This window comes from Oryctolagus cuniculus, chromosome 17 (assembly GCF_051225735.1).
Source record: "Oryctolagus cuniculus isolate XC-2025 breed Fujian yellow rabbit chromosome 17, ASM5122573v1, whole genome shotgun sequence".
Lineage (NCBI taxonomy): Eukaryota > Metazoa > Chordata > Mammalia > Lagomorpha > Leporidae > Oryctolagus > Oryctolagus cuniculus.
In genome coordinates, this window is record NC_142883.1 from 57,224,565 (window position 1) to 57,241,090 (window position 16,526).

The following is a 16,526-nucleotide window of genomic DNA, read 5'->3' on the forward strand; positions in this document are numbered from 1 at the left end:
TGAAGCCTTTGGCTTTCCATCCTCTAGCAGTCAGAACTGACATCGAGTGGCCTGAAGTCCCTGGGATGATTCACACTGTTGAATCTATAGGCGGGCAAACAAGCAGGGGCTTGCGATCTCCCACCGGTAGGGAAGGGTGAAATCTTGGGCTTCCTTTGGATATAGCTGAGTTTTCCGTACACAGAAGGCTAAAACCACTTTCAGAGTATGGAAAGATCAACGTGGATTTGAGGAGTTGAAAAGTATGTGGAATTGAAAAGTGTTTCGTTCAGTGCTTTAAACATGAAAGTGAATTAGATTCTAGTGAAAATGGATGAGCTTTAGAGACCCTTGATCAAGAAAATGGGAAAACACCCTCATTTTTTTAAAAAAGTGAGTATTTGGGGGAGATTAATGTGATTATGAATTGCCCCCAGCCTTTTCTCTCTCCTGTCTCTTCCTTGGTAATCTTATCCTATTTCATATTTTTAAGTATACTAGTAGTTATGTAATTTATAGATTCAGACTCAAACTCTTTTTGGAGGTTCAGACTCATAACTCAACACCTGCTGGAATGCCAAATGGGCATCTCAATACGCACGAAGATAAGCTTTTATTTTCCCTTCTCCTATTCATCTCTCTTATCTCAGTAGGGTACCAGGAGTCACCTAGTGGATCAAGCAAAGACATTAAGCCATTCTTGATTCTTCTTCCTCTCTTGTCATCGTCTAATCAGTGGAAATAATACCTCAATCTAAATTATACACTGACTCCAACCACATCCACATCCGATCTGTGCAATCCTGGTCCACACCTTCAAAGCCATAAGATGTGATTGCCTCTGATTTCAACTCTTAGGGCTCCCACCTAGGTCACAGTCACACTCTGAGTTCAAAATGTGTGTCTGGGAGAGAAGATGCTGCATGGAGAAGCCTTGAGCCCTCTAGTTTTATTTATGTGGTTGAACTTGTTCTTTTAACCTGCACTTTCCAATATGGTAGCCACATAGCTCCTTAGTACTTGAAATGTGGTTAGTCCAAGTTGAGGAATGCCATAATTACAAAATGCACACCGGCTTTGCAAGACTTAGCACCAAATAAACCATAAACTATGTCATTTATGGTTGTTCTCTGCTGACTGCCTGTTTGGGATGATGCATATTGAGTATGTCTTATCTGAAATGTTTGCAACCAGAAGAATTCTAATCTTCAGACTTTTCCAGATTTCAGAATATTTGCACATCCATAATGAAATACCTTGAAGATGAGAGCCACGTCTAAACATGAAATTCATTTGTGTTTTATTTTATCTATGATTCAGATACACGAAGTTCATTTTCTTAGCGGAAGATAATTTTATACAATAATTTTAGTTGTGTCTGTGTTGACTGCATTCCAAGCAAGAGGTCAGCTGTGTAATTTTCTACTTGTGATGTCAAAGCTGCACTCAAAAGTTTGGACCATTCTGGATTTTCATATTAGGGATGGTCAACCTGTACTACTTGGGGTGTATTGGGTTAAATAAAATATATTATAAAAATTAATGTACTGGGGCTGGCGCTGTGGTGCAGTGGGTTAATGCCCTGGCCTGAAACACCAGCATCCCATATGGGCGCCGATTCGAGACTTGGCTGCTCTACTTCCCATCCAGCTTTCTGCTATGGCCTGTGATAGCAGTAGAAGACGGCCCAAATCCTTGGGCCCCTGCACCTGCGTGGGAGACCCGGAAGAAGCTCCTGGCTCCTGGTTTTGGATTGGTGAAGTTTTGGCTGTTGCAGCCAATTGGGGAGTGAACCATCGGATGGAAGACCTCTCTCTCTCTCTCTCTGCCTCTCCTCTCTCTTTGTAATTCTGACTTTCAAGTAAAAAATAAATAAATCTTTTAAAAAATTAATGTACTTTGGGGCCAACACTGTGACATAGTGGATAAAATCACTGCCTGCAGTGCCAGCATCCCATATGGGTGCCGGTTCGAGGTCTGGCTGCTCCACTTCCAATCCAGCTTTCTTCTATGGCCTGGGAAAGCAGTAGAAGATGGCCCAAGTCCTTGGGCTCCTGCACCAGTGTGGGAGACTCAGAGGAAACTCCTGGCTCCTGGCTTCGGATTGGCGCAGCTCCAGCCATTGTAGCCATCTGGGGAGTGAACCAACGGATGGAAGACCTCTCTCTCTGTAACTCTATCTTTTAAATGAATAAAATAAATCTTCAAAAGAATTAATGTCCTCAGCTTCTTTTTACTTTTTTTGTAAAAGATGTGACTGCTAGAAAATTTATTTTATTTTATTGCTTTTTAAATTGCTTTTAAAATTTTAAGATGTAACAGTTTTTAACATTTTGCCATATTCACTTCATATGGAGGTGTGAGAAATGACACACATCACTCTCATTTGTGTAGTGTCTCATTTTTCTTGGTCAGTGGTGCTGTTGTCCCATCCAGCTCTGTACCGGGTGTGTCTACAAGATTCAGAAAGCGGTCTTGCCTTGTCCTTGGGAAGAACTCGTAACTTCTGTCCCTGCCTTTTCTTTTAGATGGTCAATTTCTTTTATTTTTCAGAGGTAGAAAGGATGAAGAACAAAGAGTGATGTTTGTTTTCAGCTGTCTTCCTTCCAGATGTTCTTGAGAAAGCTTCCATAGACAAGAACATCCAGGGGGCATCAAATCGCTTAAAAAAAAAAAAAAAAGTCAAGAGATCGTCTGAAAGATGTCCGCTCTTCTAATACTTATTGAAGACAGAAACGTCAGAAGTGTTGAGTTTTTTCCCCTTTTTGGTTTTCCAAAAAAATGTTCCAGAGCTGAGCAAAGACTACATGTGCCAAGATTTTGTGAAAAGTATTCTTTATTGCACCGTTACTGGCTCTGAGGATTTGGTTTTAATAAAGAGTTTACAGAACCTCCCATGAAATGTCAGGAATGCGCCATTTCAGTAATTATGTTGTGTTCTAGGGCACAGCTAATGAGCATCTCTATAAGAGAGGAGTGAAAATAAGGGACAGAGGAAATCTCGGAATGATATTAATGACTTCTTCCAAGCAGGGACTGGCTCTTTGCTCTATTAGAAGCTTGTTAAATGACTGTCATTTCATTAAGGGAGTAGTTGTTTTATTTCTCTGAGATCTGTAGAGATAAGGTGATCTGTCCTTATGGTACTGCATCTCTGGACAGTGCTGGCCTTCACTAGAGAGAACCAGAAGATGGGGTACTACATGTGGCCAAGCTGGGGCACTCTGTCCAAATCCCTCACAATTTGATGATCCCTGCTCATTTTCTGGTGGTTATCAAGGGTGAGCTGCCCTGACCCTCACAAATGCAGCTAGTTTCATTATATCCCCCTTTGAGGTCAGTTCAGTCATTTAAAATACATTTTTAAAGGCTTCCAATGAAAAGCATAAAAAAGAAAAAAAAACCTTTTAATCATAATTCAGTAATTCTCCAGCCTTGATTTTTGGCTTTCCTTGCTGCCTAAGTGGTCATATATTTTATAAGCCTTGCTAATTTGCTGTTAAATTTGCTATTTATATGATCCTAGATGATTTGTTGGACTTCATTGAACAGAAAAGATTTTTATTAGCAGCCAGTGCTTTCAAAGAGGTGGTTTTTTTCACACCATCAAGGCCACTTTCTCAACTTATTGACAGCTTTATGAGTGTAGTTGGATAAAGAACAGTTTCCTGTATCCAAAAGCATTTTGCATTCCATGGGGCAAAAAGTCGGACTTTTAATTAGGATATAAGAGCCTTCCTCTCCCTCCCACCATTCCCCAGAGGTGCAGGGCAGCAACATTCACATTTAGATAGTTAATCACTTTTCCAGACTTCAGCCCACTAAAATTGGGAAGGTTTTGAGGTCATATGCTTCCCTGGTGCTGGGCCAGCTCAGGGTGGTACCTGCTTCTGCACATCTGTGTTTTGCACAGATACACACGCATGCACACCACACTTTGCCCCTCAAACTAATTGGGAGTATTTTGTTTACTGCAAAAACATCAGACAAATTCTGCTGAGAATCTTCTTTGAAACTTCATTTGATATTTCTCACAAGAGAATGGCTTTTCCTATGAGAGATGGTTTTCTGCATGGAAGCCCAGGCAAATTCTCCTTATCTCTTCACTCCAATCCTGACCGTACTATCCAGCATGTTTATGGGGCTTTTAAAGTTTTATGTTTCTGTTAAATTTTTCTTTATTGTTCTAATCCAACTCAGTAAATTCTTTCTCCTTCCAACCTTGTGTTCTGGCTTTGATGATAGAAACAGTGAGACACCAAATCTTTTTTTTTTTTTTTAGATTTATTTATTTATTTGAAAGTCAGAGTTACAGAGAGGTCGAGGCAGACAGAGAGAAGTCTTCTATCCATTGGTTACTGCCCAGATGGTTGCAACGGCCGGAGCTGCACCAATCTGAAGCCAGGAGCCAGGAGCTTCTTCCAGGTCTCCCACGCGGGCGTAGGGGCCCAAGGACTTGAGCCATCTTCTACTGCTTTCCCAGGTCATAGCAGAGAGTTGGATGAGAAGTAGAGCATCCAGAACTCGAATGGGTGCCCATATGGGATGCCAGCACTGCAAGCGGCGGCTTTACCCGCTATGCCACAGCACCAGCCCTGAGACATCAAATCATAAGTGAACATTTTGGAGCGCAAAGTGGTAGTGTGGTTGATATAATTTGCAGTATGTGTGTGTCTTCCTCTTGAGGGGAAGCATGTGCTTCTGGAATATGCCAGTTGGCTGGTTGTGGTCCCCTGTTGCATTTTTGTGAGAAGTCCTTGTCAACAGTCAGGCTAAATGGTTTCTGCCAAGCATATGGAGACGCATAATCTCAGCGTGTCTTGCCTAGTGGCATTAAGCTAATACTAAAGACACTTGGACAACCTGACACCTTATTCCCTTAAGTGACAGATGGGATTTTCATATAAGATGCTCTCCAGGAAATTTTTCTGAGTTGCTCATTTTTTGTGTATTTTGTAATTATCTTGAGAAGGCCTATTTTTTGACTCAAAAGTGAATAAAAACCAACCAAAAAGGGCAAACCCTTCCAGGTATGCATTTTTTATCCATGACCCAGAATCTAGCAGCTTAGCAAGCCTCTGGCAAGCTTCAGCCAATTGGTCCTACATTTGCAACTGAACCATGGAGGGCTATGACACTGATCTCAAGTTCAAGATCCACCTGTATCTGAGTGTCTGATGGAACCGGTATCTCAGTGACACACTGGTAGCAACAAATCCAAAATAATTCTGACTGCATTCCTCTATGAGCCACTTCCTTGGAATTTGCTGATCGCTTCATTGAAATAATGAGCAAAGTCACAGAATGTGTTAAGTGCCCTGGGCACATCCTGAACTTGGCTGGATCAAACATTTGCATATCACTTTCAGACTGCCAATATTTGTAACCAATGACAACTAATGCTAAATTCTAGTCCTTTTTTTTTTTTCCAGACTGCAATGAAAATTAGTTTTCTCTAATCAGTGCAAAAAAAATATTTTCTTTCTGGGCTACTTTGGTATGCATAGCCTGACTTCTGGCATCTCTGGGGGAACTTATCTTCCTCTTGTAGTAATGCTTGCAATCAATAAGATTATAAAATTGAGTTTTTAAAAAAAATTTTAATAAGATTTTATTTATTTATTTGAAAGTTAGAGTTACATGCAGACAGTGAGAGGGAGAGACAGAGAGAAAGGTCTTCCTTCCATTGGTTCACTCCCCAAATGGCCACAATGGCTGGAGCCGTGCCGCTTTGAAGCCAGGAGCCAGGAGCTTCTTCCTGGTATCCCACGTGGGTGCAGGGGCCCAAGCACTTGAACCATCTTACACTGCTTTCCCAGGCCACAGCAGAGAGCTGGATTGGAAGAGGAGCAGCCGGGACTAGAACCAGTGCCCTATGGGATGCAGCACCGCAGGCGGAGGATTAACCTACTGCGCCATGGCGCTGGCCCCTAAAATTGAGTTTTTTTTTTTTAATATTTTATTTATTTGATAGGGAGATTAAGACTAAGAGGGGGTGGGGGAAGAGAGGTATTGATCTTCCCATCTGCTGTTTCACCCCTCAAGTGGCCACATTCAATGGTCAGTGCTGGGCCAGGCTTTGGATTCAGGTACTCCATCCGGGTCTTCCATGTGGTTGGCAGGGCACAAGCACTTGGACCATCTTGGGCTGCTTTCCCAGGCACATTAGCAGGAAGTGGATCAGAAGCAGAGCAGCCAGCACTCCGATAGGGGAAGCCGGCATCATACTTGATGACTTAACCTGCGGCACCACAACGCTGGCCCCTAAAATTGAGTTTTTTTTTTTTTTTTTTTTTTTTGACAGGCAGAGTGAACAGTGAGAGAGAGAGACAGAGAGAAAGGTCTTCCTTTGCCGATTGGTTCACCCTCCAATGGCCGCCACAGCTAGCCCGCTGCGGCCAGCGCACTGTGCTGATCCAAAGCCAGGGGCCAGGTGCTTCTCGTGGTCTCCCATGGGGTGCAGGGCCCAAGCACTTGGGCCATCCTCCACTGCCTTCCCGGGCCACAGCAGAGAGCTGGCCTGGAAGAGGGGCAACCGGAACAGAATCCGGAGCCCCGACTGGGACTAGAACCTGGTGTGCTGGCGCCGCAAGGCAGAGGATTAGCCTATTAAGCCACGGCGCCAGCCTAAAATTGAGTTTTAATAGCTCCCATATCTACCCTTAGGATTCTAGAAATCACATTTTCTTTTTATTCCTCCACTAGAAAATCAGTTGGCTTGTTCAGTTTTCACAACCGATCAGTTGATGGTTCCTTTTCTGCCCAGACTTCCTTCTTCACATATTTGTGATCTTGATCCTGGGGAAAGGAAGTCAGCTGGGAGCCAGGGAGCCTCCTGTTAGCTCTGCCCCTTGTCAGCAGTGGTGACTTAGGCCTGTCGCTTCACCTGGACCTCATATTTCCCCAGGCAGGAAGTGTATGTACCATTCCCAGAAGGCTTTGCGTGTTGGAGTTCCTGGTGCAGATGTGTGCCTCTGGGAAAGACACAAGGAGGTGAGCTTCAGAGCCTCACTTTGCACCTTTGGACTGGAAGTGCCCAAGAAGATTGTTGCAGCCAACGTAATGCGTTTAACGCATGGTGTCTTTGGGAAAAGGTTTCTTAAGATCCTATCAATGTATTTGACCTTAGATCTTGTGTTTTATGGCCTGCATGGTCAAACAGGGTGCAGGCTTCATGGTTTTCTTCCTGCTTTTATCTCTCTTTCTCCCCCTCTGTCTCTCAATTTTCTTCCTCTCCTTCTCTTTCCCTCCACCCTCCCCTCTTTCCTTTCTCCCTTCCTTCTTTTTTCCATCCCTTTATCTCACTAGCAACCAAACAGACCATCTTCCCTCTTATGTGTTCCATAGCAAGATGCTCCCTGATGCACTGTCCCCTGACCATGCTTAGATGTCTAGAACACCCAATAGCCCCTGGTTATGTGGACAGGAGAGAGTTATTGCCACCTCTGTAGTGACATGCCGGCCCCTATGGACCCTTTCGCAGCACCATCTGATGAAATTGCTATGAGAGAAAGACAGAGAGAGGATTCATTACTTTTCCCATACTGTATCTGTTGTGGATGATTCAATAAATCCAGCCTGTACTCAAGGAGAGGGAATTCACCAAGGTGTGAATAGCAAGACAGGCAGGGATCATTGGGAATCGTATGCTTATGCCAGGCCTCTATTATCTAATGGGCTATGGTCCTTTCACTTGCAATATTCAGTTATTCCCTGCCAACATCCTAAAAGGTATAATCTCCCTGCAGTATCAAGTCAAATACTAACATATCACTATCTAGGCCAGGCCAGGCTCCTGGGGTAGTGTCTGCGATATTGTTCCCTGCGTACAGTTATCTGGGTCTATATTTTTGTGAAACTGAAAGAGAGTTACCTGCCTTCCCTCTGTCCAACAAACAACAGCGGGACTGGACAGCATCATTACTGTTGCTATTCCCAATCAAACAGGGAGGAAAGGAGAGGCACGAAGGAATGACTGGTCCATAGCAATTCTGAAACTGAACCCAGACATGGTGGGAAATAATTTGAGTAGATCTCCAGCCTGAGAACCCTGTATCCAACTCGGCCCTGTCTTCTGGCTTCTTGGTTCTCATTCTTTGTGCATGCAAAGTGGCATAAGTTTATAGTGAGCAATTCTTTTAGTCTGCTTCTGGCTAGTAGACTTTGGAGAGCTTGAAGACCTGTTTTTCCTTCCTCACTATTACTGTTCCCTTTGATACCTTTCTATAAAACATGTATATATGACAGTAATTATTATATTAATATATTAAAATGTGTGGGACTTCTATAGGTCTTCTTGAGATATATGCTATTAGGCAAAATGTCTTTCTTTTTAAAGATTTATTTATTTATTTGAAAGTCAGAGTTACACAGAGAGGAGAGGCAGAAAGAGAGAGAGAGAGAGAGAGAGAGAGAGAGAGGTCTTCCATCCTATGGTTCACTCCCCAATTGGCTGCAATAGCCAGAACTGCGCCGATCCGAAGCCAGGAGCCAGGAGCTTTTTCCAGGTCTCCCACACAGGTGCAGGGGCCCAAGGACTTGGGCCATCTTCTACTGCTTTCCCAGGACATAGGAGAGAGCTGGATGGGAAGTAGAGCAGCCAAGTCTCGAACCGGCGCCCATATGGGATGCAGACGCTTCAGGCCAGGGCACTAACCCGCTGTGCCACAGCACCAGCCCCTAGGCAAAATGTCTTAAGTGCAGATCTGTTTGAGGTGTGCTAAGTCCCATAGTTTGATTGAGGGAATGTATGAGGTACACCCATAACGCTTTCAGAGTGCTTTTGTCTGACCGATGGTACTCGGAGACATCATTTTTAATATTTGTGGGGTCTTAACAAAATTTTTCACAATCATACCCTAAACTTCACCTGCATATCACATTTCCTTACAATGCTCTAGTTTTAGTTTTTACTTAGAAGACATTTCTTCGTTGTGAAGCCATCATTTGCCACTAGAAAGGAAAGAATCTTGAAAACCATCAAGGTTTGGCTCCTTTTTGTTTGGCATTTCCTTCCTCATTTTGTCTCTCTCACATCGTACTATAAACATCGAGAAACACTCGTGGCGCCTTCAACAGTTAGAGAGACATTTCCTTTGCTGTGTGAACCAGTTGGTGAGGCATGTTGCCTACATGCTGCATAATTTCAGCCAACTGTGTTGCTAAACTTTCTGCCTCTTGGGAAAAAAGCTTTCCTTTCCTCCGGTTTCCAAGGCGATTTTCATCAACTTTCTGCAAGTCTTTAATGGCAGCATTGTCAAATTAGTATTAACTCTCTCCACAAAGCCCATTGACTGCTGGTTCCAAAGTGATGACCATATTTTATTTTAGATTTTTATTTTTTTAACAGACCAGTTTTGTTTTTTTTTTTTTTTAACAGGCAGAGTTAGAGAGAGAGAGAGAGACAGAGAGAAAGGTCTTCCTTTTCCGTTGATTCACCCCCCAAATGGCTGCTATGGCTGGCGCTGCGCCTATCCGAAGCCAGTTGCCAGGTGCTTCCTCCTGGTTTCCCATGCAGGTGCAGGGCCCAAGGACCTGGGCCATCCTCCACTGCCTTCCCCGGGCCACAGCAGAGAGCTGGCCTGGAAGAGGGGCAACTGGGACAGAATCTGTCGCCCCAACTGGGGCTGGAACCTGGGGTGCCGGCGCTGCAGCGGAGGATTAGCCTAGTGAGCCGCGGCACCGGCCTAAACAGACCAGTTGTAACATTAAGGATGCAATGGAATTAAAAGAAATACTGCCGTGCTGATACTTGATTGATAAAGCAAGACTGCACGAACTTATCTAGAAGTCAATCAGAACGGACAGAAAATTCCCCATCATCTAGGAATGTTCAATCTTGTTCTTTTGGAAGGATGGGAGCTAAAATTAAAACAAAAGGGACTGGATAGCGACTGGTTGTTTTTTTTTTTTTTTTTAGAGTTGGGGATTTGGCAGGTCTTTTCTGAGCATGCTCTGACTGTGGGTGGGGACTGGTGTAGACCACATCTATTTAAGGTTTTTGGCCATGTCAGAGGTTTAGGCTATGCAGTGGCGTGACCACTTCAGGATTTTCTTAGGCTCCAGAATAAACAATAGATTCCACACTAGAACGTTTCTGTGGTCAACAGACGGTGGTATGCTTTTTGTATTGGCCCAGTTGCCCCATATTCTCATTTTGTGTTTACATAAATCATACCCAATCATGTGTGTGTGTGCATGTGTGTGTGTGTGTTGGGGAGGTGGCCCTCAGGGACAGAAATGCACATGATTCACAGTTAAGAAATAACTAATTTTTCTTAAGAAGCTACCTAATAGGTTTCCTTATTGTCTAAGACAACCTTATTTTTCTTTTAAAAATGTATTCCTAATCTCTTTCTCCATAAATATATGCCTTAGCACATAGTATTTTTATTCTCTAGTATAAATGATATTTGCCCAGATATGTCTTTGTGATTAGAATGCTGTTAGGTGTACAGTAAAAATCATAACTGTGTATCCACCTAGTTATTGGGAGCATCCATCCCACCTCCAAGTGGTTTGTCACTGCTGCTCAGAAACGCCTGTTGAAATGAACCTTATTTGCTACCAGATTGTTGCACATAGCCAGATTGTTTCTCATAGCCACAATTTCACCTTCTGTCCATTCAGTGGTTATGGAGCACTTACTATGTTCTGGGTATAAACACGAAACAGGAGGATTGTGATTCCTGCTCTTGCAAAGTAATATGATGGGCAGATGTTTGGTGCAACAGTTAAGATGCCACTTGGGAAACCTACATCCTATATTGGAGTCCTTAGGGTTAAGCCTCAGCTCTGCTCCTAGTTCCAGCCTCCTACAAAATGCTTACCCTGGGAGCCAGTAAGTTATACCTCTACTGGTTGAGTCTCTTCCGTCCAGCCGGGAGACCAAGATCAGGTTCTTGGCACTAGTTTTGGCCTGCCCAGTCCCAGCCATTGGAGAGCAAACCAGCAGATGAAAGATTCTCGTACTCTTACTGTCTTTGTCTCTAACTCCCTGCCTCTCAAGTAAATAAATACACACATATTTTAAAAATATGATTTTTAAGATCACACTGAAGTACAAAAGTGAGTATTTGTTTAGAAAGAGAAAAATAACCCAGCCAATTATACATTTAAAAATATTAAGAAAAATCACAAAACCCAGAAAAATAGCATGTTCTGTTAATTTATGACTGACACACTTTAGCCAAAAGATTTCCTACAATGTTTCTAGACATCAAATTCTTTTGTATATCGTGTCCTAGGACAATGATTTTGTCATGTCACTTCTTATTGACAGAACAGTAAAATAATTTTTTTTCCAACATGGTTAATGGAATTTTTTACTCATTATTAATAGTTTAGAAAATTTCCTTTCCTCTTCACAAGTCATTGTCCATGCTATGTAAATATTGAAGTTTGTCAAATTTGAGAAAACTACTAAAGGGTTATTTCACAAACAACAAACAATAGGGATAGCATTTCATGCAGTTACTAATCTCAATCTTTGAATTGATAGAGCTAATGGTTTCATTTCTCCTTATGGCTTCATGCCATCAGGATAGGAGCATGGGCACTGTAGACAATAAAAATATTCCTGGAAATATTTTCTACATGAGAACTACAAACCATGACTCCACATGGAGGTGACAACCATGTGCGTACAAACAATTGTACTCCCTGTCCAACGTTCCCTTAGCTAGCTAGTGCCACCTGGTACATGGGAAGTGTGAGCGAGGGGAAATTGGAAAGGAAGAAGAAGTCTCTATCACCTACAGGGAAAGCATCATACCTTTGCAAATTTCACAAAACGCCCAGCCATAGGAACATACCAAAGGGGCTCTTTCCAAGCCTCAGCAGGGGCTGGTACAAGAGAGGAATTTTGAAACTTATCCACTGGCAGATAGGCAGGACTAAAATGGAATGTGGGCATCCTGCTGGAGGCACAGAGACCTCAGTGGGGTGACACTCTAAGATGTCAGTGGGAATGAAGAAGAAAGGCACATTTGATCTGTGCATGTCTTCATTGAGGAGGGATATAATTGATGGCATTTAGGTGACTTATATTTTGAAAGGTGTAAAGAAAGTGGAAGGGGAGGAAGACGCCCGTATTTCTGGCGTGGGTAACTGGAAGAAGTGATAACGTTGAGTCTTGAAACATGACTAGGAGATAATATTTATGGATTTAATCTAACTCGAGTGGCCACTGTGATAATTGAGTCAACCATGTGGGTCTAGGGAGCAACCTGGGTGGTGATGGTGGAAGCCACAGGGCTGGGACGGCAGCGGTACCATACATCAGTGGAGCGTTGGAGCTGGACCAAGGATTTGTCTTTTTGCCTCAGCCAAAAGAGCCCTACAATTTCTGAAAACCAGGCTGATGGTCCTGGCAGATCCATGAAGGCTTGGCTGGAAACAAGCCCTCCCTCTCTGAATGTGCTGGCCAGGGTGTCTCACTCAACTGTTTCCATTGCTACCACCAAGCCCTCTCATTACACTGAACTTGGCGTGTTTCATGGCAAAAATTCCTGAGCCCAAAGTTTACAGATCTTTAGAGGGACAACGCTCTCAGTTTACATTCAGATAACGAATGAAGGTAGGGCCCCCCCCCCCCCCCCAACTTCTGTGAGGTTCTATCTGGTTCTTTTTTTTTTTTTTTTTTTTTTTTTGACAGGCAGAGTGGACAGTGAGAGAGAGAGACAGAGAGAAAGGTCTTCCTTTGCCGATTGGTTCACCCTCCAATGGCCGCCACAGCCGGCGCGCTGCGGCCGGCGCACCACGCTGATCCGATGGCAGGAGCCAGGAGCCAGGTGCTTTTCCTGGTCTCCCATGGGGTGCAGGGCCCAAGCACCTGGGCCATCCTCCACTGCACTCCCTGGCCACAGCAGAGAGCTGGCCTGGAAGAGGGGCAACCGGGACAGAATCTGGCACCCCAACCGGGACTAGAACCCGGTGTGCCAGCGCCGCTAGGCGGAGGATTAGCCTAGTGAGCCGCGGCGCCGGCCTATCTGGTTCTTTTTAATCCTTCTCTGATCACTTTTACTAGTCTTTTATTTCTTATGAATAGGTTTTTAAATCTTATTTCTACAATCCTTTTAAAATATCATTTCTTATGTTTTGTATGTAATAAAAACAGCCTCTTATTTTTGGATCTTCTACTCCTTGTTATATTGGTTTATTTTCACTTATGACTTTTTAAAAAATATGTTTCATCATTGTTTTTCGGTCTGTTTTTATTTTGAGCTTGTATTCGTTGGAAATGTATCAGTAGGACAGTTGGAATTTTTTTGAGATCTAGAGTAAGGGTAATTTCCTTGAAAAGATTATCTTTGATCCTGCCTGGAGGTATTGTATATTCCTGGAGTTACTTTGGACTAACTACTCGGTGTTCCTGTTGACTTAGCTTGTTTTAGAACATGTTCACAGAATGAGTTCAGACCTCTCATCCACAAAGAGCCAGCTCACAGCTGCACTTGTGAAGGGAAGATTTTTTTTCTCCATTTACCTCAAACAAGATAATGGTAGGAAATTGTCTTTCGTTCCTTCCTTTGTAAGGTGAATTTCCATATTGTTTCCCAGATTCTCTGTTTCACTGAGTGTTTTCAGATCCGCATGAAGTGTTGTATCCAACTCCTTCCTTTGTAGGGTATAGGATTTTTCTGAGGAAGGAGACATATATCTAGACTCAATCTCCTTTCCCTGTAGTAGCTAAAAGGGGAGATTTGGTAACCGAGTAATGCAGCCGCCCTTGGGCAGTCAGCATCTTCAGGGCTCACTTGGCTGGATTGGTAAAATAGTTGTGTAATTGGCCTCCAAGGATTTTCCTTATTTTCTTGCCAGTTCAGCCACATAAAATGATCAGCTTTGGATATTTTGTTACTGGGGAGTTATTCGGATCAGGCTGGACTTGGAAGCCAACCGTGACTTTCTCATGGAGTTCCCAGCCCTGTGCGGGGTCTCTAATTGCCTCTCTTCTCCCTCATTGACAAGAAATCGGTGTGTCTTTACCATGTTCTCAAATTATCTAGCCCACCTGTACTATCTGAATGCAATCTACTTCCTTTACCACCACTCCCTGGCGACCTTGAACCTTCTGTTCCACCACAGACTGGGGGCCTCGCCACCTGCCATGCCAACTCTCCACCCTCTGCTTGCAAGGGTGAGGCGATTATTTTCCTGGAGTTGATGGCTTCCCATAATTTCATTAAAGAACATCTCAATTGTTGTTCATATCTATGTTTATTCATGTCTAAAAATGTCTCTCTTTTTTTTTTTCTTTCAACCTTGACTGCTGGTTTGCTTGGGTGTTAGTCATAGGTTTCAATAAATAACCTGAACTTCTGGTTTCATCTCCATTGTCTGAAGACCTTGGGACCCATCATTGTTCTTGTCCTTTCAAAAAGAAAAATGCTGAACACATTAAAAATCCGCGACTTTTTGTAGGCCTGTTAGAGAAGTGAGGTTTTAGGAGAAGGATCACTACCTAAATCTCAAGAGACCAGCAAATCCAGAGAGTCACTATATGATCATCCTATATGGAGCAAAAGCTACTAGAACCTTCGGCTGGTAGGAACACATGAGAATTTTGATGAATTTCTGGAAACTGAGTATGGAATAGTGTAAAAGTATCTCCTAGGAGCTTCGCAATCATGGGTTTCACTTCTGGGCTCCCCTCCAAGTTTTCATGTGAAGAAGCAGAAAATATCTCCTGGTGGCTTTGGGAGAAGGGGAAGTAATCTAAAGGTTTCTAGAGAATTCTCTACAATGAAGGTCTGTTTTTAAGGGGAGGGACTTTGCCAGACCTTTGCCCAAGTCTCACAGAAGGGGAAGGAGAGAATGTTGAGAGACATTTGTGAGTCACAGCAAAGGAACAAAGGCCCCTGAAAGGTTGAGATTCTATCGTAAGATTCTAGAACGCTCCCACTCTGCCCTACACCTTAACCCCACATCAGCAGGGCTGCGGTATGGAAACAGCACATCAGACCTAGAAGAGCTGCAAGGTACTCAACTATTTAAGTAGGAGTTGTACAGGAAGCCCGAATGAAACAGAGAAGAGAAAAGCAAAGACAGCAGAAGAATCTGAAGCCTCTGGCACCCATATCTATGACTAACATAGCCTAACTTTTGGCCAGATTAACATAAAATCTCACATTAAAGCTTTTTACCTCAGTTCATCTTACCCAAAACAGCATGCCTGGCTTTCATCAAGGAATTTGCAACACTGTAAAAGGCGAAAAACAGCACACTGAAGATAGAGGAAGCATCAGAACCAGATCCTCCTCTGACACATTATGGAATTACACTGAGAATTTAAAATAGTTATGTTAGGAGCTCCAAGGGAAACGTTGGAAAATGCAAGACCAGATTAATCAAGTCAGAAAAAGATGAAAACATGTAAGAAACAAAACAAAATGCTAGAAATAAAGATACAGTAACAGAAATGAAGAATATCTTTGACGGGCTTATCAGTAGACTGGATGTGGCCAGGAAAAAAATGAATGAGATTGAGAATAAGTCATTATCATCTTTCTAAGTCATCAGGTTCCTAAACTGAAATGTGAAGAAAAATTTAAAAACGAATAGAAAAAAATTGTAACATCTATAGGACAATTTCCAAGTTCTAAAATACACATTACTGGAATGTCAAAAGAAATAAGAGAAAACAAAGCAAAAATGTGTACATAATTAATAATAGGTGAGAATTTTCTACAGCTAATGGCACACATCAAAACCACAGATCTTGGAAAACATCAGGTAGGCTATATATCAAAATCTATACCAAGGCATATCATATGCAAACCTCAGAAAACTAAACACAGGGCCCAGCATTGAGGTGTAGCAGGTAAAATTGCCACCTGTGTCACAGGAGGGAGTTTCATGCTTGCCTTTTAAAAAGGAACCATCCTTGGCAGAGCGTATAAGAGGCAAAGGTGCTTACCCTAGTAGCTTAGAAGTATGTAGATTGTCTAGGAACGGCATGTAGTAGTAGAGTCTAGTTGATGAAGTTGTTCCCCATAGGTGTGTGAGTGAACAGCTCTGATACTGTGTATTTGTGTGCTGGAAGTAAACAGTTAGATAACCAAATGGCAGAAGTTGCAGAGATTGTGAGCAAAGTTTCTCACTGTGGAAGTGGTAGTTTACAGATAAGGAAGGGGAGATGCTAACTTAATCCAAGTGGTGGTGAATTATAATTGGAGAGACCAGTGTAGATTCACGTTAGCTTAATACAGACCCAGATGGTAAAATTCAGAAATATTTTAAAATTTGTATTTATTGGCTGGCGGCGTGGCTCACTAGACTAACCCTCCACCTTGCAGCACCGGCACACCGGGTTCTAGTCCCGGTCGGGGCGCCGGATTCTGTCCTGGTTGTCCCTCTTCCAGGCCAGCTCTATGCTGTGGCCAGGGAGTGCAGTGGAGGATGGCCCAGGTACTTGGGCCCTGCACCCCATGGGAGACCAGGAGAAGCACCTGGCTCCTGCCATCGGATCAGCGCGGTGTGCTGGCCACGGCGGCCATTGGAGGGTGAACCAACGGCAAAAGGAAGACCTTTCTCTCTGTTTCTCT